Source organism: Chamaea fasciata, unplaced genomic scaffold, assembly GCF_029207755.1.
Source record: "Chamaea fasciata isolate MVZ Bird 193981 ecotype frontalis unplaced genomic scaffold, bChaFas1.0.hap1 SCAF_2, whole genome shotgun sequence".
Lineage (NCBI taxonomy): Eukaryota > Metazoa > Chordata > Aves > Passeriformes > Sylviidae > Chamaea > Chamaea fasciata.
Genome location: NW_027094087.1, coordinates 113,930,193 through 113,957,838, shown reverse-complemented (window position 1 = coordinate 113,957,838; position 27,646 = coordinate 113,930,193). Strand labels below are relative to the sequence as shown.

The following is a 27,646-nucleotide window of genomic DNA, read 5'->3' as shown; positions in this document are numbered from 1 at the left end:
AGCCTCCCCTGGGCCAGCCTGAGGCCGTTCCCTTTCCTCCTGCCCCTGTTCCCTGGGAACAGAGCCCCATCCTGCTCTGGCTGTTCCCTCCTGTCAGGGAGTTGTAGAGATCCCCCTGAGCCTCTTTTTACTCTCTTTTTACTCTCTTCAGCCTTTTTTTTTTTTTCCAGGCTAAAAGTATTTGTCTGCACAGGGAATAATATTCAGAATACAGCCACAGTTTTAGCCAATTCTGGCTGACGAAGGACTGTTTAATCAACAGCAAACGAGATGCCAGAATCATGGGTCTGATTCCTGGTGCACTGACAGCAAATGAAGCCTTAAGTTTTAGCTTTCATATTTTTCAGATACTGTGCTGCCTTAGTGTGTAATTCTGAACTTTATATTAAGTAAGTTCTCTTCACAGGGCAGTTAGAAAAATAATCATTTTCCAGCTTGAGAACCAAGGAACAACTCTTACAGCCTCAGGCCCAAAAACATAAACAATGACAAATTGGAGAGAGCAAACCAGGAGGATGGAACTTCATAACCTGAAGCTGTAATTGGACAATTAACCCCAATGTGTAAACAGACCAAAACTTTAAGACGTGTGAACACTCATGACCAGGTGTCCATCTTGTGACCATCTTGGGTCCATCTCGGGTGTAGCCCTGGCCAGGCTCTAGTGCTGGCCAAGGTGTATCCTTTAAAGGCCTTTTAATAAATAACTACTTTCGTCCATAACTCTGTCCAGCCCTCTGTTCTAGGTCAGCCTCTCTAGGCATCACAAGGACAGTATTAAATAGTGATCCAAGCACAGGCTGCCTGGGAGCTCTGCCTGCAGGCTCTCTCCAAGGAATATTGTGTCCCTGCTGCCTGGGATGTGAACATCAGACAGGAAAACAGCTCGTAATGGCACTGACAGAATAATGAAACACAAAGGGTTTGAGGAGAGCCCCCTTCCCTGTGACAGGCACCCAGCACTGCGACTGGCACACACACACACACACACAGGGGAGCATGCTCTGGTGTGATGAATAACCACGCTGGCATCACACCAAATTTCTACCAGCAGGACTCGGGATGTTTACCATTATTCACAGGAGGTGAATCCCTGAGCAGCTATGCAGAGCATCCCAAGTCAGTGCCAGCAGGACTTTCAGATCCCCTCGCACTCTCATGCAACTGGACTGGTCACACATTTGTGACACACACTGATGTTTTTCAGCTGTTGGAAAACTTTTGAGATGTCCCTGGCTGGATGGTTTTGCCAGGAAATCTCTTTTTGTGTGCCTGGGTCCCACCAGCACTGGTCCAATGGTGTGTACCAGAGAGAAAGGCTGTGATATTCAAAAGGCAGAACACTGTAAAGCTGCTCTCAGTGACATGCAGAAACAGCACAAGCTCCTGTTGCTGCAGGTCAAAGATGCACTTCTTAGGTAGATAAATCTGCTACATGTGATTTTCAGCCTTTCTGGACACCTAAAATAATCCCAGGTTTGATGGGAGCCCTCATGTAGCAAATTTAAGCCAAATTTAGGCTTGCTGCATTTAGAAGCAGCCTGCACATCCAAGGACACACTGAGAGAAAATCACAGTGCAGTTATTCCCCTGTGCTGCTGCTTTATTCATACCATAGGATTTTACTGAAATCATTGCATTGTTAATGATTTTTTTTAATGAAGTCCTTTAACAGAAGTAAGAAGTAAAAGGTGAAATCTTCATCCACTGAAACAAACTGTTTGAACCAGCCCAGAAAATCACCACCCTGCCTTCACTGATGCGGGCAAAACTCAGGAGCAGAAGATTCTCACAAGCCTGCAATTTGGGAACTGCTAAGCAAACAAAGTAACTATCCTGCCCAGCATGGTACTGTAGGTTTATGTCTTCCCTTCTCCAATATTTCCAGGTTTGGAAGAAGGTGCTGCAGCTCCTGCGGGCACCTAGGCTTTGCCAAGAAGCCAAAGGAGTGCCCCAGGGGGGGCTGAGGCAGCCACAGCCCCTCTGTGCCTGGATTATTTATTATATGGCATTATTTTATCTATTATATGGCATGGATTTCTGGGGAAAATGGCTCAAAGTGCAAACTCCAGCAGTGTCCAGTGAAGGAAGGCCACAGGAATGTTTATAATTCACATTTGTAAAGCAGGTAAGTGTGAAACACCACAGCTCTCCCACTGGCAGGGAGCTATGATACAGCAGAGCTGCATGACATGAGCTCAAAGCCTTTATGTTTAACTTGTGGTTGGGTATAACCACTTCAGTATTTGGTGTTTTGGGGTTTTTTTATTTCTTCTTTCACTGTAACCTCTCAGTGTTTTAACAACCTCAACAATAAAACCCTGAGGAAAGATCAGCACCCTCAAGAAATGCTACCGCCAAGGCTGTTCACATGCAGTCAATATTTGCTGTTAGGGCAAGATGTGATTGCAGGTGAATACCACAAATAAAACAATAGTAAAGGACAAGAAAACCAAAATATGAAAAGATGTGACAAGCCAGGAGGTTTCTTCAACTTTCCATTCTCAGTGATAACTTTTTGTACTCACCCTGAACTTGCAGGACAGAACCCACTGGCTGTGTTGTGCACTGTCTGATGTGCTTACTTCTTTAAGAGTAATTTAAATAGAAGTAGAACTCATTGACAATTTTCAAATGACACCTCTTGATAGTTTGGATGAGGGATTTTCTTTTTATTATATGGCATTTTTTGTTAAAAAAGTCAGTGGGAGAAATAAAAGCTGAGTGGGGATCGATGGGGCTGGTCTCAATTCTGGCAGCAAAAAAATTTGCCAGATTTTTCACTTTCAGGAAACACCTCCAGAAGTTAATCATGGACTCAGAGAATGGGCTGGGTTGGAAAGGACCCTAAAAATCATCCAGTGCCACCCCTGCCATGGCAGGGACACCTTCCACTGTCCCAGGCTGCTCCAAGCCCCAGTGTCCAACCTGGCCTTGGGCACTGCCAGGGATCCAGGGGCAGCCACAGCTTCTCTGGGCACCCTGTGCCAGGGCCTCACCACCCTCCCAGAGAAGAATTTTTTCCTGATATCCCATCTATCCCTGCCCTCTGGCAGCGGGAAGACATTCCCTGTGTCCTGTCCAATGCCCTTGTGCAAAGTCCCTCCCTTGGAACTCCTTTAGGCACTGGAAGGTCCTCTAAGGTCACCCTGGAGTCTTCTCCAGGCTGAACTTTCTCAGTCTGTCTTCACAGGAGAGGTGCTAAATCTCCTTTTTCTTTCCTTCTTTTTAATTTTTTTAAAAATTTTTTTTCGGGAAATAAGGGAAACTCCCCCAACCCAGCCTTCCTCCTGAAAAGCCTCCCGAGGATTTGGTTTCATGGCCATGCTGACAAGTTCCCTCCCTCACACAAGGTTAACACTGTTTCTGTCACTCAGCTCAAGAATGCTGGTCTAACTGGCAGCAAATCCCCTTCCTGACGGGATTCCCTTCCAGCAGCACCAGCTGGAATGCAGCAAGTCCTGGTGGCCCTGGAGACTTCAGGAAAAGGCAGGAGGGAGCAATCCCAGCTCAGGGCAGCAGGTGAGCCCTGCCCCTGTTGAAGCAGCCATGGGTTCAAGCTGACCATGACACCACAACTGGAATATCACCCTAAGCAAGTCAGTAACCAAGGGACTGTGGGAGCTCTAGATGCTGAGAATTTTGGACTCTCTGTGCTGACAGGCACAGAACTCCAGGGAAGCACTGCATTTGTCTTGAGGCCTTAAAACAGGCTTCCAAAAATGAATGATAGCACTGGGATCGTGGGGATGTAGTTTGGATAGCACTGTGTGATCTCACAGGGTGAAAAACTTAGGTTTGGGATTTTTGTGCATGGTGATATATGGGAGCCAAGATGGAGAACTTTGGGTGCGGATTAGTTTTCTTTTTTGCACCTCCTTCTTCACGAATCTGGGTGGTTTTCTGTAACTGGGTGAGAGAGGATCGCACTGCGGGTTTCAAGTGATCACAACTGGATTAGAAGCATAAATAATATAGATGTCAGCTGTTCATTGGATAATTGGGACTTAAATAGCCTTGAACAGACACCACTTCAACTCACTTTCTCGACTTGGCAGAGAGAACTCACATCTCATGAGTTTGTAATAGATAAGGATAATAAACTTCAGAGTGAGACTTCAGAAACAAAATCTTCTGAGTTTATTCCCCGTGACCTTGGAGCAGGAAAGAGCCAGAAATTCCAACAAGGGACAAGCCACTGTCACCACCTGTTTGAGAAGCACAGATGGCCAGGGTTTAGCTGGCTCTGGACTAACAGTACTCCATGTCCCTAAAGTCTGTGGGGACAAAAGGGTGCAGCAATCTGAGAACGTGTCTCTGCCATCTGTGTCTGTGTCTGGCCCTCCTGGAGTTCATCGACACTGAACGTGGATTTTCTTCTGAGTACATTTTTCTTGGAAAGGGTCAGTTCTCCTACAGAAATTCCCTCTCCTCCCGTTTGAAGGATGGAGGAGGAACATTTCTGTGCTACCACCCAAAAGTGTCTGTGCAGCTACTGCTTATCTCACGTTCCAGCCCATGATCTCAGGGGAGGACACGGCCCTAAATTAGCTCATTTACAGTAGGAACTTTAAACTACAGCCAAAAATATTTGGTTTTATTAGTGCTCCCTATATAGTACGCCTCTGACCAATAACTTGTTTTATTTATTTTTCTGGCGAATTACCATGTTCTTATTCAAAGCCATAATGAGGATTATATATCAACGCGGAATGCAGAGCAGCCATTCCTGAAACTCCCAACTGCATATAAAAGAGTTTGGAATTCCCCAAACACTATCTCTTCAGCCCAGGCCACTTACAAATGTGGTTTAACATGAATGAAGTAATATCTTCGGAAAGGAAGGAGACTTTTGAGTCACGTCTGACACATTTAACTGCACCAACCACTTTCCACAGCTCAAGATTTTTGTCTGTGTGTCTTAATACCAGGCAGGGGTGCTTGATAATGATTACTCCCTGATGCTTATCCTGGTGCAGGATACTTGGACACACACATGGGATGGCAAGGGGAGAGCTAAGGCAGGAATTCAAGGTTTTGTGCCTTTCTAAGTGCAAAACCACAGAGGTCACCAGCAAAGTTCTGAGATCCAGTCGAATTTTCCACCCTTCTCTCCAATGCTAAAGCTGCCCTGGCAGATTTCTGTGTTAATTTTATTCAAACTCAGCTCAAGTCCCAGCTTAGCTGAAGGTGTGCACCAGTCAGCCCTAAAGACCACGGAGTAACCACCACGTTATTCCTGACTGCAAGTTGTAATTATGGACCTTAGTCCTCTACAGAAATACGACTTTCCAAAGAAAAATATCCCACTGTGGAAAAGCAGGATGACATCAGGAGAGATATTTAGTGACAAAGAGTAGTTTCTAATTTACATTCATTCCACTGGTTAAAGCCTAAGCCTGTTTCAAACATTTTAACTGGTGCTGCACTTAAAATTACATCTGAGGAAAGATACACAAACTGTTTGCAAAATAATGAATGACTAATTACCATGAGTTAAGGAAAACTCATACCTCCTCCCGAAAGATAAAAGCAAATAAAAATGTTTTAGGAAGTGAAACAACAAGATCCAATTCAACAATAACAAATTACATGTAGACTCATGGAATCACAGAGTGGTTGGGGTTAGAAGGGATCTGAAAAATCATCCAGTTCCAACTCCCTGGCATGGGCAGGGACACCTTCCACTGTCCCAGGCTGCTCCAAGCCTCAATGTCCAACCTGGCCTTGGACACTGCCAGGGATCCGGGGGCAGCCACAGCAAATCTGGGAATTCCATCCCAGCACCTCCCCAACCTGCCAGGGAACAATTCCTGCCCAAGATCTCAACCAGCCCTGCCCTCTGGCACTGGGAAGCCATTCCCTGTGTCCTGTCCCTCCATGCCTTGGGAGTTGTCTCTCTCCAGGTTTCCTAGGGCTCCTTCAGGCCCTGCAAGGCCACCCTGAGCTCAGCCCAAAGCTTCTCCTGTCCAGGCTGAACAATCCCAGCTGTGCCAGCCTTTCCTCCCAGCAGAGCTGCTCCATCCCTCTGCTCATCCTGGAGCCTCCTCTGGGCTCTCTCCAGCAGCTCCACGTCCTTCCTGTGCTGGGCCCCGGGGCTGGGGCAGCTCTGCAGGTGGGGTCTCTTATCAACATCCCATGGTGGGTGTTATCAGCTCCTTCAACCTTCCTTGGCTTCTGCTTCTTTACATTTTTTTAAAGAAAGATTTCTGGATTGGCCAATGCAGGCATTCTGCACTCACTTCTGATTCCTGAATCTTCCAGACCAGGAAGGTTCCTCTGTGAACCTGAAACACAGTTACGTACAGAAGGTTGGACTAGATCCCCCAGGGGCTCTTGCTGTCAGATACCTCTGCCTCTAGTTTTAATTTTGTTCACAGAAGATCTGCTCCTAATAATCCCGTGGAAAATGGGAGTACAGAATCAGGACAACTTTTGCAGCACACACAGCAATTCATATTTTCAAGCACATTTAAGCGTGGAGTACAAATTGGTGGCCCAGACTTAATTAGCAAACAGTAGTAATTATAAAAAGTCACGAATAACTGTGTGAACACCTCACAGCTTTTTCAAGGGTAACTACTTGATTAAATCTGCATAATCAGAAATTACATATACCATGCACCTTCAATAATTACTGAGTACATTAGACCTGTATATTATTAACTGCAGATTATCCAACAGTTCTGTCAAACCCAGAAGAGTCCCGAATTGTCACAATGAAAACCAGTATCTAAAAACTGGAGAATCTTCAATTCATTTTAGGGAGATCTAAAGTATAATGACAGTTTAGAAATGCATGAGCAAGAAAAGAAAAAATAGTTAACATTTTCTCTGCTTTCAATAAATTTCTTCAGTTGTCATATTCAAGAAACGTATATGTTGTTCAGGAACAGAATGTACTGGCACTGAATCTGTTGCATGCAAGCAACTCAGTTTTGGGGATGCAACAAATGTTTCTGTAATCTGCCCTGGAAAATTGTCCTCCTTTTTCTCCCCCCGGTTTCTGGGGTTGCTTCTTGTTCTAATGAGGAAAATCACTGTTTTAATTAAATATATATATATATATGTAACATTTTTTCCCCTGTGCTTATGGAGTGGCTTTTGTTGGTCCAGGGGCTGCAAAGAGCAGAGCCTGTCCTGGGGGAGTCGCCCATGAGGCAGCTCCAGTCAACACCTTGGAATCTATCCCAAGAAAAGTCCATTTCTGGAAGTGTTCAAGGCCAGGGTCTTGGAGAAATCAAGTCTATAAAAAATGTCCCTGCCCGTGGCAGGGGGCTGGAACAGGGTGATCTTTAAGGTCCCTTTCCAACCCACACCTTTCCAAGATTCCATGATAAACTGATGTAGTTCCTCAGCCTCCACCTGCCCACCCCGGTCACGACCGAAAAGAAAAGAAATTAAGCTGGACCTGAGGTGCTCCAGGGAGCGTGAAAAGTCATCCCACATGAGGAAACTTTCCCAAAAAAAAGCCTGGCACAGCTCAGGACACTCAGTGAAGGTGAAACAACGCTGGGCTGAGGTGTCCTCCAGCACAGCTTTGCTTCCAAAGGCATTTGTGGCCCCTAATTCCCATCTCCAGGCAGGTCTGGGTGTCCCCTGCACTGGCGGAAGGATGGGGATGGTTTGTGGGGTACCAGGGGGGAGGAAAAGTCCTCTGTGACTGGATAAATGAGACAGAAGATCCTTCACAATCCCCCTGCAGGGTTTCTCTGTTGTTTGGAAGCTCCACCCTTCCCAGGCAACATTAACACAAACAACATGACTGGCAACACCATTTTTTCCCTTAAAGTATTCTTAAGAGAAAGTGTAAATACTTGTGGTGACCCTTCTTCAGAATATTAGTAAATACAGCCAGCTTCCAGTGGAAATGATCATCTGACCACAGAACAAAACTAAAAAACCCTCTGAAGTTCTTCAGACTAATCCTCTACTCTGTTTTTAAATGGCTTTTTTACTCCTTTTGTACGTCTTTGGCACGAAATACTTTTTTTTATTATTTACTTCTCTTTTTACTTGTGGCACTTTCAGTTCTGATGTTGGAAAGCAGAAGGAAAAAACAAAAAAAACAAAAAAACAAAACAGAACAGCTGTATAAACACAAGGTATTTAAGAAATAAGTGACTTCCATTAAGTGCTGACCTGCACTGCAAAACCTGTTCAGACACACAGATCAGAAATGCTGGCACCTCCACTGCAGCTTGAATCTTACTTTATCAATAAAAAATGTTAATGCATTACAAAAATAGAAATGTGCCACATCCTCAGCAAGCAAGTACTTTGGAAGGATATAAGTCATCTCCAATAATGCTTTGATTTGTGACCTTCACAGATTTGTTTTCATTTTTTTTTTTATTTCAGATGCATTTGAAGAATGTCTATAAATAGCTTATACTGACTGAGTGCATAATTTTAGGCTCATTTTTTCAGCATCTGGATTTTGAAGTACGTTGCTAGATGAAACATGGACCTGTCATCCGTGAAACTGTAAAGTCCAGTGTTTGTAAAAATAACATTTTAGGGATCTAAATATATTTGCTAATAGTGAGTGTAAAGAACTAGTATTATATTTATAATACATTACAGAACCTGCAAAGCAAGCTTTTAAGCAAAAATCCAAGTTTGACTTAGAAATTCAAAGAAACAAATTTCAAATGGAAAAAAACCCCCCTCATTATTTCTATATATACATGGCAAGGGAAATGCCTGTGCTCCTCCTCACACACTAAAAACAGAAGGAAGAGGAATGTATTTAGTTCACCAAACCTGAAGTCACAGCAGGCAAAAAAAAAAGAAAAAAACAAACCAAACCTGCAGCAAAGGCAGCACAGAGGGTTTTGCATGTGGATAAGTGAAAAAGAAATATTAACTATTTTATTAACTATAATTGCTATGTGTTTTATTTCCAGCTGGAGGAGAAAAGTGATTCCAGGGTTAAGGCAGGTTTCAGTCCCTCTTTTCCAGCAGAACATGGGAAGGCCCCAGCAGGGAGAAGAGACACAGATGCAATCACTTTGGAAGCAGTTCCCTCAAAGCAAATGGGAATAGTTGTAATGTCTAAAGACATGGAATCATCACAGAATCCCAGAATGGTTGGGGTTGGAGGGACCAAATCCAATTCCATCCCCTGCCATGGGGACACCTTCCATTATCCCAGGCTGCTCTGAGCCCCAGTGTCCAACCTGGCCTTGGACACTTCCAGGAATGGAATATCCACAGCTTCTCCAACCTCTCTGTGCAAGAATGAACAGAATGTCGCAAGGAAAAGGCTGCAGTTCCCTTCTTGCTTAGCTTGAACTCAAAATCAGGGTTTAATGGAACAAATACTATCCAGACTTTCCGTGGATGTAATAGGAAGCTCAGGAATGGGATACAGGAGGGTTTTCCTTAAGCAGTGGGGCCTTTTATATTTAGTTATTCTGTAATTAGTTGTTTTTATTGACATACGGCCTGCAGATGGGCTGATCCATTGCTGCAGAAACAGGGCCAGAGTTTATGATCTTGCTCCATTTATTGTCGTGCCTTCCACCAGGGCTCACAAAAACACCCAGCAGGCACAGGGCTCCATCCCATTGCTGTCAGAGAGCAAAACTAGAGCAGATTTCAGCCACTAAGGATCAAACTCCAACCACTGCATGGGCACACACACGTGTTTCACCCACTTCTGAAGGGGTTCATGCCTGGAAGGAAGCAGCAATTCTTCCAGCCAGGAGTTCTGCTGCAGAAAATCACTAATTCCCAGGACGGGCAGAAACAGAGGGACGTTTTAGAGGCAGGAATAATTCCAATTATTCCTTTAGCAGGAGAAACCCAAATAATGCCTTGCCCCATTAAACTGGTGTATTTGTCACAACAGACCCAACCTGAAATTGTTTAGATTCTTCCAGTACTTTCATAATCAACATGTTTCCTTTGTTCTCTCCCTCCAAAGCAACAGATCCCAAATCTCAAATTCTCCTGCTAAAAAATTATGAGAAATAGGCATGTAATGATGCAGAGATTTTATGGTGGTTCTAAACCTGACTGCAGAGTCTGAGCTTAGAATTAATTTTTATGTACTTCCACACTTTTTTTTTTGTTGTGTTTCAGCCCCTCTTCCCCAAAGATGCAGCTGTAAGCAAGATCAATCAGCTTGTTTTAATACTACAAATAATTCCCATTCTTTTATCCTGTTGCCCTCACTTGGATATTTCCCTAGCTCCCAGTACACCTAGGAAGGACATTTCCCCAGTTCCCATCATTACCTAGGAACTGCTCACTTTTTTTTTCCCCCACTTTTGATGTCTAAAACATTCTCAATTTCCAGGTCTCACTCCCATCCCCATACACCGCAAGAGCTAAAAAATATTTCACCCAAAAATGATTTTTACTCCAAAATCCTTCTGTGCTCATTCTGACCAGTTCCAACAACAGCAGTGACAGAACAAGGGGGAATGGCTTCAAGCTGACAGACAGTGGGCTTAGATGGGTAATTAGGAAGAAATTCCTCCCTGGCAGGGTGGGCAGGCCCTGGAATAGAATTCCCAGATTTGCTGTGGCTGCCCCTGGATCCCTGTGAGTGCCCAAGGCCAGGTTGGACATTGGGGCTTGGAGCAGCCTGGGACGGTGGAAGGTGTCTCTGCCCATGGCACAGGGTGAAACTGGATGATTTTTTAAGGTCTCTTCCAACCCAAACCATCCTGGGATTCTATGATGATTCCATGAATTACACCACTGCTCTGGCCACCTGTTCCAGTTGTAACCACCCTTAGAGCAATCTGGATTTTTATGCTTATTCCTAGTCAGGTTTCCACTGTTGCAAGTTAAACTGCAACTCTTTGGACTTTTCTGCATTCCTCTGAGACAAGTGTAGCTCTGTCTCCTCTGCACCTTCCCATTACATAGCCAATGATGGTAATAACAGTAATTTTTGTTTTTCTATCCTGCAAACTTTGGACTTTTTTCATTCATTATTTTGACCTCTTCCCTCAGTGCTACACTGGCTACTCCCTGACTGTTGTAGCAATTTAGTACAGCTAAAAAAGAGATTTAATGTCCCTCTCTGTGGGCACACCTGCGCATGTGTGTGCTGTTACAAGTGAAGGCATTATTTCAAGAGCATATGAACCATTAAAACAGCTAATTAGGCTGTGTTCCATTTCTGAGGGCCAAACAGGTAATGTAGGTATCTTGTACATGTTAAAATATCTGTTTGCCAGCCACCAGTACATTAAAAACAAATTGGCACGTGGCCATGGTGGTCTCATCAACTCTTCAAACCACTCACTTGACATGTCAGAACTAATGTATGATCACAGCTTTAGCAGGATCCAAAGCCCTGGTGCAGCTCTAAAATTTCGTTTTGGGCTCCCTGAAGTTATTAATTATTAGTTAATAATAAGTTATTATTAACTTATAAGTTATAAGTTAATAATTATTAGAAAAACACAGGTATGTCAGTATTAAAGACCTTTTTATTAGGCATGTTAGCATGTAGATTAAGATTTATGTTTTCTGTAACATCAGTCTTGCTGTTCCTTAAAGCAAATGTATCCTTAAAAGGAGAGAAGGAATAAAGCAAGCTCCAAGTTCAAAAAAATTTAACTCAGTGATGCAAAAAAATATTTCCTTTAAATGCAGATCAAATTTCTTCCACTTTTTAATATTCTAGTGTGTATAAATGTCAATCCCCAATCTCTAACAGCAGTGACTCTGCCTTTTTAGTAGAAATAAAAAAGTAAATTACTATCCTCAACCCACCAAGCTTTGACTCATCCTTGTGCTAATGAAACAGAGCTGGGACGATAAGAACAAATCAGTGTTGTCACTTCCACTCGCTGTCTGGTGATTGCAGTTGCAATGTGGCATAATTTTGTAACAAAGCAACTTGGAAGTTCACTTTTAGAGTGTTTCCACAATGGGCTGTGCGTAATCCACGGGCTTCACCTTCAAGCAGCTCACACCCCACAGAACCCCTTGAGCAGGTTCCTGGCTCAGCCTCAGCTATTACAGATCCCTCATTAATTCCATCTTGCCTCAAGCAGCTGCTCCCAACATCCCTGTCCCTCCCCTCTCCTCGCAGGAAGGCGGGAGGAGACGAGCTGGTGCTTCCAGAATGGCACAAAGCACAAAATCTGTGGGATGATCAATCCCACAAAGAAGATCTGACAATCTTCATCCCACTTCTTGAGGCCTGGAGGGCAGCTGGGGACCCACAAAAATCCCTCCTTCAGGGAGACCGTGCTCACTATCGACAGAAAAGTAACATGCTCCAAATATCTTCCCTTTTCTACTGGCTACAGAGGGAGTTCAATGGAGACAAAGCACCCTTCACAGAAATTCTGGGAGTAAGCAGGGCATGTAGTCAGGGGGTAAGGAACAATTAGGCCTCGTTTATATTTGCAAAACAATTAGTCATTAATTAGGCCGGCTTCACATTTGGGAAAGGGGAATAGCTTTAATTAGAGTGGAATTACATCCCTCTGACAGACTTCAGAGGGAACTCTAATGGCAGGATGCAAACTATAAAGTCTGCCAGGCTTTTTACAGCGTTTAATGGCTTATGGAGCATATTGGAAGTATACAGTCCTCTTTCAGTGTGTGTATAACAACCATCTGCCACAAAACCCCACGTCCCTGCCAGGATCACAGCTACTAAATGGGAGGGAAAAAGAATTCTAAAACAGTAACCAAATCCCCAGCTTGGATCAAGCATCTTCATAGCTGCATTTGGGCAGCCTCTCTCCCTAATCTAGAAACCTCTCTTCCCCGTGGAATTCTTGCCGGGCAATATAAAGAAAAAAATGAAATGGCATTTAAGGAGATAAATATTTAATGTATAGCTACAAAAGTACACTTTCTCCTCTCCAGTCATGCTGGTAACTAGAGGAAGGGTCTGCACATGAACTTTCAGCCCTAAGTAAGTAAAATTAATTTAATTGATGCCTTCTGTTCCTCACACTGGGGCTGAAAATGGGCACTGGCCCCAACATAAAAGTTTCTTGGGAGCTGCAATTGTTCTGCAGCTTAATTTGCATTGCCTTAGCTTAAAACCCCTTCCATGGGGATAAACAGCAAATCTTCCATCGCAGGCAGTGGGACCACTCCTGTGGAGTCCAAGGAATTCTTTCTGGAGTTTGGCTTTGAGGCAGGACAATTCAATCAAAGATATTTACCTAAAAAATACAAGCACACTCCCATCTTCTGAAATCAGAAGTGAGCAAGATGGGAGCGGATGATATTAAAATCTAGCAGGGACAAGCATGGATGCATCCTCTTTCCTACATATTCCACCATGGAGCCACAGACTTTTCCACCTTGTGACTTAAGATTTTATTTTAAAAAAACCAAAAAACTACTACTTTAAGTGTTTTCAAGCACAATTATGGACACCCACAGTGTCTGTGAAACAAATGAAAGGGACTTAAAAATAATAATTTGGGCTTTGGAGCAAGAACTCCTTAAAAAAGAATTTCCTACACTTGTAAATATTCCCCCTTCTTATCTGAGTTATGGAAAAATGGGACACTTGTGGTAACTAAGTGCCAAAGTATTCAGAACTACAGGTTTGAAGCAAGACCTGGGGTACCATAAGCTTTTTGGAAGCCAGCACAAGTGATGCCCCACCAGCCAAAAAGCTCTTCCTGCACAAATTATCAGGTAAACAGTGCACCCATCATGCAAAGATGTTATTTTCCAAAATTGCTGGGGAAAAAAAAAAAATCACTCTGGGAGTAATTTCATAGCCAGATTCCCTGCTCATCTAACATTCCCTCAGGACACAGGCTGCCTCTAACACAGTCATCAGGTAAAGGGCAAATAAAAGAAAAAAGCATAATTTATATGAGGGAATGTACAGGCAAAGACACAGCTTGTTTCTGAGAAGATGTTGCTTTCCACAGGAAAGAAGAAAAGATAATGGCAAAGGAAAAGCATAATAAAACATTGTCTGTTATGTCAGAATATCAAGGAGGGTAACTAATATCCTGCTCTGTGCCAGTCTTCACTTTACAGCAGCCTTGGGAATAAAGTAACAGCAGCACACACAGTCTGGGATACTCAGGTTGCCCAAAGGTTATTATGACCACTATGACCTTTTAAATCCTCTCCTATCTTGGAATATTTTATGGCAGGCCCAGGTTAGTTGATCATTTTAACACAAAATATTTTTTCATCAGTTTTTTTTTGTCATTGCATTTTGCACTTTTATGGTACAATTCTCCTCAACTTTATCACCATCACCTGCATGTCTTGATGTACCACTTTCATTTCTGGGAAATGAAACCACAGCCTGTCATTTTGTTGAGAACACTCTATTACAGTCACTCAGTTATTGGGAATGTTCTCATTTCTCTCCATTTTTTATTATTGTTGAAGGAAATAAAATAGAGGCATTCTCTAATCGGCTTTAGTTTCCAAGAAAACACCATCTACCAGTTATTCCACTTCAGTAGTGGTGAGATAGCAAGGAAAGACAAAGATAATATCAGTATTATACTGATTTTTTCAAGGTCAGGTTGCATGAGGCTCTGAGGCTCTCAAGGTGTCCCTGGCCTTGGCAGAGGGGTGGAACTGGATGATCTTTAAGGTCCTTCCAACTCAAACCATTCCATAATTCCATGATTTACCAGCATGGCAGAGGTTCCACGAGGCACTGTCTGGATCTGACACCCTTGTACACTGAGGTCTTGCATTGCTGGGACCTGTCTGGACAATTTCTCCATGGTACAAACCCAGAATACTGTCACAAAATCCAGACAAATTCACCTTGGGAGGGAGAATTTCCTCCCTTGAAAATTCCTCTCCTCACATTTCCCTCTGCCCGAGACTTTATCTCTTCTGCTCGTCTTGGGGGAGCCACAGGAATGAAAAAAAAAAAAAAATGGGAGATGCTGTCAGGAGCAGGACTGGACTGTTAATCAGGAAAATAAATGAACCTATAAAACTCATATAACCTCGCAGAATATAAAGTAAAATTGGCCTGGTGGTGACAGTTTAATTCTAACCACTCTCTGCCAAAGTTTTGCTCTGGGTATGAATACACATGCTGTCCAAAAGAGCAGCAAATGCCCCTTCTTTCCTAATGCTGAGACACTTCTTTCAATGCACATAGTTCAAGAAAAATCAGATGTTAAAGGAGATATTTATGATTTCCAGGACTCAATAAACTGCATTTACACGCACAGTACATTGGCTCTTTCGGGGCTGAAAAGACCATAAGACCTCATGTATAGTTGTATAAATAAATGAATATATGAAATTTAGTAACAGGAACTCTTCTGACTCATAGGAGTCTTTGGAAAAATCCCCGCTAATCTATTAATAATAAAGAATCTGTAATGCTAAAATTGCAAACCCCAGCACGTCCCCTGTTCTTAGCATACCAGAGAGACTTTTTTTTCTGGTAACAGTAGCATATTCAAGACAGCACAGGCTTGACACAAGCCTTGTTCAAATTCTGAAGCCGGATACCTGGAATTAAGAGCATTCCCGTGCAAGATATTGGATATTCAGCAAAATTCTCAGCTCAGGGTAAAAGGCAAATATTTTTAAATGAGATAAGTACAGAAGTGCCCAGTGCAATCAATCAGTGTAGAACTCTCAGCCTTACTGGGACGGGTATCAAATTGTGTTCATTTTTTCCATGTCGTTCATAAGAAGGGTCATTATTAACGTCCTTCATAAGGACATGGAACTGTTGGAGCAGGTCCCAAGAAGGACCAGGAGGTTGATTAAGAGTTGATAAGGAGCACTTCCCCTATGGAGACAGGATGGGAGAGCTGGGGATGCTCAGCCTGGAGAAGAGAAGGTTATGTGGAGACCTCAGAGCAACTTCCAGAATCTGAAGGGGCTACAGGGAAGCTGGAGAGGGACAATTCACCAAGAACTGGAGTGACAGGACAAGGGGGAATGGGCTCACACTGGCAGAGAGGAAATCTGGGTTAGATATGTGGAAGAAATTGTTCCTTGGGAGGGTGGGCAAGCCCTGGCACAGGGTGCCCAGATTTGCTGTGGCTGCCCCTGGATCCCTGGCAGTGTCCAAGGCCAGGTTGGACATCGGGGCTTGGAGCAGCTTGGGACAGTGGAAGGTGTCCCTGTCCATGGCAGGGGGGTGGTATGAGATGGTCTGTAAGGTTCCCTCCAACCCAAACCACTCTATGATCCTACAGCTCTTGCTGCGCCTAAATTAGAAATTCAGAGTACAACAAACAAGCATTAAAGTCACTGGGATTACATTTCAAGGCTTCTTTTATAGGCACTGTCTTTGGGGATCTGAAATTTTGATTATTCAGCACAATTCTGCTGATTCCTAAAGTCAACTACATCCAAGTAACTCAGCAGCATTTCCCAGGGCTCTGTACCCCAAAAGGCCCTGCCTGTCACTCCTGCACTTAACGTGTACAGAAAACATTGATTATTTCCTACTTTCTGCCTGTTCTCCATCCTGAGCACTGACTTGATCATTCCTCATATTTCCAGGTTCCTAAACTGGACAAATAATACATCTGAAAACATGCATATAATATTTCATCAGCCATTAAAGGCACAGTGCTATGACTGGGAGGCCTAAATTCCTTTCTTCTATTCTCCGTTAGTTTTGTGTATGCTTTATTTTTTACACAGTGCTTCAGGCACCACTCAAGAAATGATAATCTCCCCACACTGAGCCACAGTACAGTAAACAAAGCGAGGTGGAGAAGATCCCTTTAGCAAGGAGACCACAAGGGTTCCATTTTTAGCCCCATTCTTCAAGGAATGAGATTTGAGATACCACGCTGCGAGCACAAAGGAGTGCTCCTTGACCTCTTCTTCCATCAGTTTAGGAATCATTGCCTGCCTTTGCCCCGAATTTAACAGGGTTTAATAGACTTGAAAATACTATATTCCATCAATATTGAGGGAAGAAAAAAGGAAGGAAATAGAGTTGGTGCCCTGCTGAGGGGAAAGCTAAAAAGCAGCACATCAGAGAACCCACACAGGACAGCACTGCTGAAAGTGGCTGATTCCTTTGCTGAAAGGGGCAGCTCACAAACTACGGGCTGGGACCACTAAAAAACATGGATTTTCCCACCTGAACAAATCCCTTTCTGTGGCCACAGTCCTGCCCATCAGCAAGGACAGACACTAAGGGACAAGTTCTTGCCGCCCTCTGAGTATCACCACCACGTGCTGGGGCTGCAACTAGCAGGTCCAGCTCAAGCCAACGTGGGCAAGGCAAGGAGTTAAAGCAGGACAAGAGGAAAAGGCCTCAAGCTGCACCAGCAAAGGTTTAGATTGGTAAAATTCTTCCCTGAAAAGGTGGTCAGGCCTTTGGGAACAGGATGGTGGAACAACTATCCCTGGAAGTCCTCAGTAAGGAGGGGGATGTGGCACTTGGGTTGAGTGGTGTTGGGTTAGCAGCTGGACTTGATCTTGGAGATCTTATCCAACCTTAATTATCCTATGATTCTAAGGCTGACAGTTCAATAAAGCTGGATCTCAAGTGAATTCCTGATCCAGCCTCTGTTTTACTTCAGTGTGAGATGATATTAATGGCTTCAAGCTGACAGAGAGCAGGGTTAGTTTGGATATCAGGAAAAAATTCTTCCCTGGGAGGGTGGGCAGGCCCTGGAGAAGCTGTGGCTGCTCCTGGATCCCTGGCAGTGCCCAAGGCCAGGTTGGACATTGGGGCTTGGAGCAATCTGGGATAGTGGAAGGTGTCCCTGCCCATGGCAGGGGGTGGAATTGGATGATCTGTCAGATCCCTCCCAACCCAACCATTCCATGACTCCAGGAGAAGCAGCATTTGCTCCTTCTATGTGATGTCTCTTAGCAGTACTTTTCCCTTTTGCAAATCCCTCTAGGATCATACACACCCAGTATCTTGAATTAATCTTTCTGTCACCCTGCACTGGAGATTGAAGAGTCCATTCCTGACTGTCACACACCTTCCTGGTTTGACACAGAGTTGTTAAAACATCAGCAATATATCCCAGCAGGAAATGCAGGCAGTGCTTTGTGGAGGTAAAAGATATCCACAGGTCCCTCCACAGTCTCCAAATCTGTGATTTGGCCAGGAATTTTGCCAGGTTAACAACAAGTCTAGCAAAGAAAGAAACAAAAAAATTATTAATTTCTCATAGTGTTTTAGGCTCCAGTTTTCCTCAAAGATTCTTGAATCTATTTCAATCTCAGTGACAAAGGGATACTCAAACACAAATATCTCTCTGTCCAAGGCACCTACACCTTATTCACATGATAAACCCACTTTCTGTGACAAATTTGTCTGTTAGTTGCCATCAGTAAATCTTGGGAAGAAAAACACCAAGCAAAGAGGTCATTTATATTCAGAGTAAAATAGGAATTTTTAGTAATACTGTTTTTAAAAGAAATGCTCTTTCATACGAATATGATTAGCAGAAGTTGCCATCAAGAAAATCAGCACTGCAGCTAAATAATATATTTGTATTTGAAAAAGAATGAAAGAATATTCAGATAATCTGAGATATTTTCAGATTAAACATAAGTACGTTAACTCTATTAACAGTGCTTTTAAACAGCATTATATAAAAACTGATTTTAAACTATGAATGTTTTAGTGGTGAAGTCAGAATAACATTGTTCCTTATCCACAGCATGGCAAGCTTTTCTCTCACAAACATTTTTTGACAAAAGAATAAATTGCAGATGTCTGTTTTTCAACCCAAAAAAAACCACCCCAAAAACAAAAAGCAACCCAACCAAAAACCTCCAACTACTAAAAGGTAGAAAATAACCAGGGAGAATTATGACCAAATGCCAGATATTAAAAAGTTCTCCACATGTGGCACAGAAAGAAACAGCCAACTCACTGCAATTGTCTGCTTAACAGGTTGAGCCTCTCTCCAACTGGTAGCAATCAGGCAGGACACTAGAGCGGGCAGGAAATCTAAAATTAGGTTTTACTACCTATAATGGAGGATTTATGGGATAATTTAATTGGCAGTCTTGGGACTGAAACCCATGGTGGGGGAACAAAAACATCTTTCTGGATCTACTCCCTGAACCCTTCCTGTAGTGGGCTGAACAATAAAAAGTGCTGGGGAAATAACCTGGAGATGTAATATCCCCTTTCTCGTGCAAAGTAAGTGGTGCATGACAACGTCTGTGGCTGTGTGGGGGTTCAGCAGAGACGGGAGGCAGCCGTGCATTGATGCAAACTGATTTTTCTTCTCTTTTAGGAGAACTGAATTGCTTCTTGTAGCGAGATGTGCCTGTAAGGACATGAGAGATGGTAAAGAGCAGGCTGGAAATCAAGGCTGTAAGGCCATGAAAGCACAGCCCCAACACTTCGCTGCCTGTGGCAGGCTGAACCACCCTGGGACAGCCACTGCCACCCCCAAGATCTGCTGAGCCACTTGGGCTTCCCTGTGGCCCTTCTGTAAACCTTTTAAAGCCAAACTTCAGGGACTGCAGAAGCACTTTCTTGCCTTTCTCTGCTCACCAGGAGAGCTTTGAGAGGGTTAACATCCATTCTCTCCCAGCTGGAAGTTTCTGCAGCTGAACAGGGGCTAAGAGGATCCCCCACTCCGCTCCATCCCCAGGGGTGTTCCACCTGTGTCAGCACTTGCTACTGATGCCTTTGCCTGGCTCACTGTGTTTATTAGATGGGTTTGGGGGTTTAGAGAGAGGAGCAAGGACACGTCCCACTGTCACTGAGTGAGGGGGATGAGCTCTCAGGTGTTGCTGGTAGGTGATTCCCGGTCATTTCACTGTAAATTCTTTAAAAAACATGGATCCACAACTCCGTGGCTGACTGGGATGCAGGGAACAGGCTGACATCAGAATGAAGGAACAACAGCCCCACCAACCCCTTCGAGAGCCCATCTCCTGACTCTGCAGTGCCACCACTCACAAACTCACAATCCCCTGCTGAGATTCCTTTTCAGTCTGTTTTTCCCGTTTCTCAAATCCAGCAGTTTAGAGAACGGCCGTCACTCATCCCTACTCCCAACTCCTGGAGCCAAGGCCTACCCAATTCCAAAGTTTTCCTTGTAATGGGATCTCCACTGCAGACCTTCATGAAGCCATTATGGCATTTGACAAATGCCTTCAGCTTTAAAACACACGCACAGTCATCTTCTACTCCGTGGTGACAAGTTTTGAGGGGATGACAGAGGAGTATGTTTAGTGTTATTACCTCTGGCTTACCACTGGCAGTGCCAAAAGGAAATGTAAACAATCCAGTCAGTATAACAATCCTTGATTATTATTCTTACAACAGCCCTGACATCACATTATAAGCTATCATAAATTAAAAAATGCACTCCCATTTATTTCAGAAAGCAACACGCAGGGAAAGGCTGAAAAAAAATTTAAGGCTGTCTCAAGAACTTCTCTCTCAGCACATTTTAAACTTGATTGGTATGACATGAAAAAGTCCCAGAAACAGTGGAAAATTAACTCATTTCAAAAATCACCTTTTGGAGAAGCTCTGCTGGTAGCCACTAAGTCTGCAGCAAAATCAGTCAGGCAGTTTGGAAACCAACCCACTGAGAAGGTTACAACTCAGAAAAAAAAGGTATTTAAGTAAATCTAAGTGTGGCAGTTTCGAGATTGGGCTCAGGTTTTTTCCCCTTCTGACCTTTTGAACATCAACCATCCTTTATTTCTTGCTTTTTTATACAGTTGTTCTTTTTTTTTTCTTTTTTTTTCTTTTTTTTTTCTGGAGATGTAAGAAAAGGGCCATTGCCATCAACAGGGAAAAGTTTCGCTCCTCCACTAAAAGGACCATCACGGCCCCCTGACAAAGACCTGTCATTGCTATCTCTAGGATGCTGTTGAAATGTCAAATTAGGATCTTTCCATGATCCTGAGAAGTGTCCTTTCCCATAGATCAATTTACTTTCTATTTCAAATTATATTTGACCTTTACTTTATATTTGAAATGTTTCTTCTACAAACTTCCCTTTTTATTTTCCCCTGGCTTACATTTTCTTCCTTTGGGGATAACATAATTACACTGACATAAAGAAGAAAACCTTTGTATCTTAAATATTGCCTCTCTGTTGCCTGAACTTAAAATATGTGAAAAGTTTATAGACCTTGACAGATTCAGGGTGTGGTACAACACACTCTCCTTCATGCAACTTCAGCCTCCATCTGCAAGCAAGTTGCCTTTTCATGGAAATACTATTCAGAGAGCATTTCCATAAAAATTCACCCTGGCACCGCTCTGTTTCTCTTGTCATTCGCCCAGCTGTGTTCCTGCCTTGATTGAGTTCTCATTTTGAATAAGGCACAGCAGTCATTTTCGTGGGGGGGGGGTGAGCTGGGGGAACTTTCCATCTTTTACGTAAGAGCAAAGCCTGTGGTCGATGCAGAGGGGCTGCAGGAGGCATCAGTAAAACCCAGGGCACTTGGATTTACAACCAGAGACGGTCTGAGCACACATTTCAACATCCTCCTGCCCTCACTTCTAGTTCCTTACTAAAGACAAGGAATGCAGCACACTGAGTTCCCAAACTTTGCTTTGCCCAGATGAAACACCAGGTTTTCTTGGGGGTTGGGACAAGATGATCTCTGAGAACCCTTCCAACTCAACTCATTCATTCTGTGAGTGTCAAAGTCCTGGCTGAGGTCAACACACTGAGCAGGAGACAGGGCCCAGACGAAGAAGAGATGTGTTGGAACCCTGGGCACTGAGAATTTTAGACTTTCTGTGCTGACAGGCACTGACCCCCAAGAAAACACTACATTTGAACAGAGGCCATGGAAAAGGCTCCCAAAATTGAGTGACAGCACTGGGATTGTGGGTGTGTAGTTTGAATAGAAGTGTGTGATATCACAGGGTGGAAAACTTAAGAGTTTAAGGGTTTAGAATATAGTAATATATATAATGCAAGATGGAGGTTTTAGGGCAGAAGCTGAGTCCTTTTTTCACCTCCTTCTTCATGGGTCTGGGTGGTATTTTGTAATTGGGTAGAAAAATCTGCATTGTGGACCACGGGTGTTTGGTTATTGGGTTAAAAGCAAAAATAATTCAGATGTTATTTCTTAATTGGACAGTTTATCCTTAAAAGGCCTTGTAGAGAGAGGGAGATATGGCTCCATTTTTACTTTGTTAGCCAGAATTCACAATCTGTGAGACTGTAACAGAGGTAAGAACTGATAAACACCTGAGTCCGAACAAGAAATACCATCTTGAGCATTTAATTCCGACTCTGGCAGAAAAGAAGACAAAAGCAACAGAGATGCAGAAGAAAGGAACCATCCTTAAAGAAGAGATCACCTGTCTCAGGTGGTCAAGTTAAACAAGGTCACGCCACTGCTGCTGCCACTGCTCCTCAGCCACCAAGTCCCAGCAGTGCCCTGAGGCATCCAGACCCAGCACCTTTTATTCTCCTCACCCTGAAGCCAAGCTGGGACTGAAATTTCACCGTTTGCCAAAAACTTTCCAAATCCTGCAGCAGGAAACTGCAAGGCCACTGCAGGAAGGATCCCAGGATGGCCTCAAGTGCCCACTGAGCCCTGGACCACTACCTGGAAAACGCAAATCCAGCTTTCCCCATGCACATGGGGATACCAAAGGAAGCCAGAGGCTGCTCCCAGCAGGTGGATGAGTGAATGTCCCACCGTGGCACCAAGGCAAAGACACCCAGTGCTGGGGCTCACACATCACCACACTCAGTCCTGTGTTCAAAAGGCATTTGGAGCACGCTTCCCAAATACAAATACTAAATTATTATCTTAAATTATGGGGTTTGTATTTTTCCTGAAGCATTTGCCCTGCACTGAGGCTGGAAATGGACAGTCTGCGGTCTCTTTTACGAAGCTGTTTTTATCCTCCCCGAACCAAAGTGGTAAACCACTAATGACATGAGCATTTTTCTCATTATCAGTTACAATGTTAATGACTCTTATTTAAGCAAGCCGTATTCTAAAACCTTTCAGCCTTGCTTGTTCACTTATTAGACCTCAGCCTGTTTATTGTGTCTTCTCTTAAGAGAGTTCTTTTATGATGTTAAAGGGAGGAGACCATTTCAAGACCCAGCAGCAATCTGCATCAGTAAACACTTTAAGGAACATGTTGCTCCAGTGTCTTAAAACTGACTCATTTTCAAAACCCCTTGCCTGAAGGATCAGTGCACTCTGGTGCTCAGGTCTAACTGCAAAGAGCTAAATGTTCAAATAAAATCAGGGTCTAGCAGCTGAAGCAAAAGCAGGTTTTAACCTGTGATCCCAGTGTTGGGATCAAAAACTCTGCCTTGTAATCTTGTGCAAAATGCTCAGCCCAGTCTCAGAAAACATTGACAGGAACAAAGTGTTTCAAATTTATTTGCCTTAACCCTGCACCTCCAGGACTGCAGAGCCAGCCACACAGATGAGCACAGGCTATATTCTCACACAAGGACCATAAGAGACTTTTGTTGGCTTCCCTTTTGTTTTTTCAAGCCCCATCTCAACAGTGACATGGAGAAAAACAGAGGCCTCATCACAGCTACATAATGGAACTCACGGAGAAGTATCCAGGGTTGGAATGGGAATGGGCAACTTTAGGAAGGCTAGAAAGCCAAGCACAAAGGCTCTGGCAGCCAAAAAATCAGAGCACATTCATAAAACAACAGCCCAAGGTTTTGAAAAGCATCAAACAAAGTGGTTGCCAAAGGGTTGCTGTCATCTCCAGGAAAAGCAAGCATGCCACAGATATTTCCTGTGCACGCTGATCCTGGGGGAACAGTAAAAGTGGGTTATTACACAGACCTACTCTCAGTGTTCTCACTTTCACAATACACACGAGTGTTTCCTCACTGCATCCATTCTTGCTCGAAGCCCTTGGTGGGCAGCATACCTAACTCAGCTTTTGTTTAAGCTCTTATGTTCTTCCCAGGTAATTGGCCCTACGGGACTTTAATCTAAATGGAGTGTGTCTTTGTAGGGACCTCGCAGAGGTATTTCTAATGTTTAATGGTCTCCTGAATTACTACTTTTCCTCCCACTGTGAAGGAAATGGGCTCACCGCCGTCCGCTTCCCCGTGGCATTCATTACCACTGGGAACACGGATGTGGAAACAGCATCCCTCAGCCCATCCTGTGAAGCAAAAGCACGTGGAAGAAGAGGCAAATATTCATCCTCCTAAACAGTAAAGGACTTGCTCCACCCACGTGGATGTGACCAAGCAAAGGCTCCCCTCATGTGCAATTACTCACAATTCCCCTATCTGGGCTGACCCCAGGAGGGTGAGGGAGATGGATCCCTGGCTCAGGGGGACACGGGCACGTACCTGGCAGCGGTGTGGGAACGGGCATCTGGCTCTATGGGGTTATTTGTTGCCTTCCCTGTGCAGCCTTTTCTCGGACCATGTCTTAATGCCTTCCAGACCCCCAGCAGCCCTCACACCATATGTGGAGTAAGAGCACCGTGGAGTAACTGGTTAATGAGTTATTCTCACAGCCTGCTCCCCTCAGGAGCTGGTACACATCTTAGTGCCTGCCAGCAGCACAGTGGAGAAGCAGCTCTCAACTGCTGTCAATACCTAATTTAAAACCCTTATAATTACGGCACCACAACAGTAACATTTAGTTCACCCAGAAGCCAACTGCCTAGTTCATTCCCTCTGTCCCTGGATGAGGAATTGTGTGTCCAGCAGGAGCAGGGCAGGGATTGTCCCTCTGTGCTCCAGGGCTGTGTCCAGTTGTGGCTCCTGCAGGAGAGCCCTGGAGGGGCTGGAGCGTGTCCAGGGCAGGGCAGGGAGCTGGGGAAGGGGCTGGAGCCCCAGGAGGGGCTGAGGGAGCTGGGCAAGGGGCTGAGCCTGGAGAAAAGGAGGCTCAGGGGGGACCTGGTGGCTCTGCACAAGTCCCTGCCAGGAGGGGACAGCCGGGGGGTCGGGCTCTGCTCCCAGGGAACAGGGACAGCAGGAGAGGGAACGGCCTCAGGCTGGCCCAGGGGAGGCTCAGCTGGGACATCAGGGAATATTTCTTCAAGAAGGTGTTGTTAAGTGTTGGAATTGGCTGCCCAGGGAGGTTTGGAGTGCCCATCCCTGGAGGTGTCCAAGGAAGGCCTGGATGTGACACTCAGAGCTCCGGGCTGGGTGACAAGGTGGGGATCAGTCTGTATGGACTTGATGATTTCAGAGGCTTCCAACCTTAATGATTAAGCTTCTAAACCAGCTCGACTCAAATAGTGGAGTTGAAAGTTTCCCTTCAGACAACCCAAGCGGGGCTGAGAAGGGAGGCCCATCCCCAGGGCCACTCAGTGCCGGGTTAGTGACAATCCTGTGTGTCCCACAAAGCCTGCTCGGCTTTTCCTCCCTTTCCCTGCCTGTTGAAATCACCTGACTTGCTTCAACAGAAGGAGACAATATTAGAGGTGATGTGCTTCGGCTGTAAGTGTCATCATATCCAACACGCCTTTCAAATTTAAACCAGAAAAATAACAGGATTCCCCAGCAAGAGGAAGCTACTGGGTCCGGCGAGGAATTAAATTAGGAGACCTTGACAACAAATCTTCACTGACTCCTGCCTGCCAAGGGACTGGGAGGAGGCCAGAGACGGAGCAGGAGGGAGTTGTGGGATCTGCAGGCCTATGACCCATGTCTCCTCCTCTATGAAAGATGAGCCCACACAGAGAAAGTGGAAATTCTCTGAGCTCATACGAGGGAAATTTTATCAACAGAAAAAACAGTGGCTGTTTCCTGTGTGAAAAAGACGGTGCCTTTAAACGCTGTAGTAACTGGGGCGGGGGGGGGGGGAATTAAGGCTTTAGGAAATCAGCAGTGAGAACACTTCCAGGGCTTTCCAGCCCCCAGCAGAATCATGAGGAAGAAACACTTCAGCTGAAGAGCTTTGCCCCCTTGAAAGCCATCAGAGAGGCTTCAGCCACTTCAGCAAGGACAAGATTTCATCCACTGAACAGATATTCAGAGCTTTCAAACTCTTTCACGAGTTACTCTGGAGCAGAGGAGGAAGAGGAATTTATGGGTTGGCGTTCTTTTTCCATGTAAAACCAACTGAAAGTGGTAAATACGTTAAAACAGGCTTGTTGTTTTTCTTTTCAAGAGAGCAATGCTCCAAAGGAGAACAACAGGACTGTCAAACACCCCGGAGCACATGTGGTGTGCTTACACCACTGGTTTTGAGTTTCCATGCACCAGCCAGGCTCCAGCTTCCTACCAAACCATTAAAAACGACAGAGAGACGAGAAGAGTTCAAAAATTCACTATCACCTACTTAGCCGGGAGTGACTTTTCGTGAAACGATTTGCCTTGCTAATCCTTTCCACGGAATGCAGATGAGAGTCAACAGGGACGGAGATCTGGACTGGGCTCCATCAGCCTCCCCAGGAGCTGGAGGGGCCCTGGGCTCAGCAGTGCAGGGGGAACTCGCCCCTGGTGTGAGGGACAACCAGCCTGGGGCTCTGGTTGCCAGCAATGATTTGTTTCCTCGCAGGTCCATAAACATGGATTACGTCAGTGTGGTTTCAGGCTCATTTTTAGCCGAGGCCACTCAGCCCAAGAGGAACCAGAGGCAGTGGTCAAACGGAGCCTCTCCGTGCTCCAGACAAGCCCACTGCTCCCAACCTGCTCCTGCAGGGACACAAAGATGCCAGAAATTCTGGCCAGAATTCATCCGACCGTAACAGGCAGGAACGAGGGATCACGCTTTTCCACCGCAAAATGGTAAAACTATCCAAGCCCAAATCCCCTCCCCACGAATCTCAAATGCCTTCTTTCTTGCTCTTCCTGGTGTTAAACACATGTTACCCTCGCCTGACAAAACGTGCACAGTTTGTCTGGTCCCGAAGCAGAACCTGGAGCACAGCAAACGTCCCTCACTCTCGCTCCTGTTCCTGCCTTCCAAGAGAAGTGCCAGAGAAACGATTCTATTTTTGTAAGAGTTTAAAGGGCACGGTCAGAAAAGTGACTATGTAAAAAATGGCACCTTTTCATCCAGCAGATCTGTTCCCAGTGAGTATTCTGAGTCATGTCTGCTTACTTGAGTGACCAAAATAGATTTTTAGTACTTCTCACTCCTCTCTGGTCCCGCGGAACCGACGCAGCAAAGAGGGAGTTTTACAAATCCTATCTTGGACCAAAACCTGTCAGGATGAGCCCGAGGGGCAGAAGGGAGGGCTGGATGTGCTCCTGTGGGTGGTTGAGGGGGCAGTGTCCCACCCCAGTGCCACAAATGCCACATCACACAGGGAGGTGATAGCCCAGAGAGAAAGGAGTGGAGGAGAGCTCAGATTCCCTGCACCTTGGCTCCTGCATCCTTCAACAACCTGATCCTGATCCCCCATTCCCACATTCCTGCTCCGCAGACAGACCACAGGCCGAGGTCCCCGGGCTCACATTTGGTTACAACTCTGTCTCCTGTAAACTGTCATGGAAATCACAAACAAATAAACTCAGAGCTAGTCCCTCCTTCCCCAACTGGCTGCATGCAGAGCTGCTTTGCAGGCCTGGCTGCAGCCCCGCAGCTCAGCTGTGCTCCTTGCAGGGACCACTGTCATCAAGGGGCTAAAAACTGCCCCTGAAAGGTAAAAACCTCATGGCCTGTCCAAAACGAGCCTTCCACAGTTGGAAGCTGGAAATCTCCAGAGAGATTTAAGCAAAGTATAGACCCAAGGCTGTCATCTATACAGTCGGACCAGCCTAAGGAAAAAAAAAATCACTTTAAATGGTTGTTGCTATTTCCTTCATGGGCAGAA

The 27,646-nt window shown here is 44.7% G+C and overlaps 1 protein-coding gene across 3 annotated transcripts in view; it reads right to left on the bottom strand.

Moving 5' to 3' along the window:
• Window positions 1-27,646, bottom strand: part of ERG (ETS transcription factor ERG) — a 143,050-nt gene that overhangs the window by 107,862 nt on the left and 7,542 nt on the right. The window lies entirely within an intron of this gene.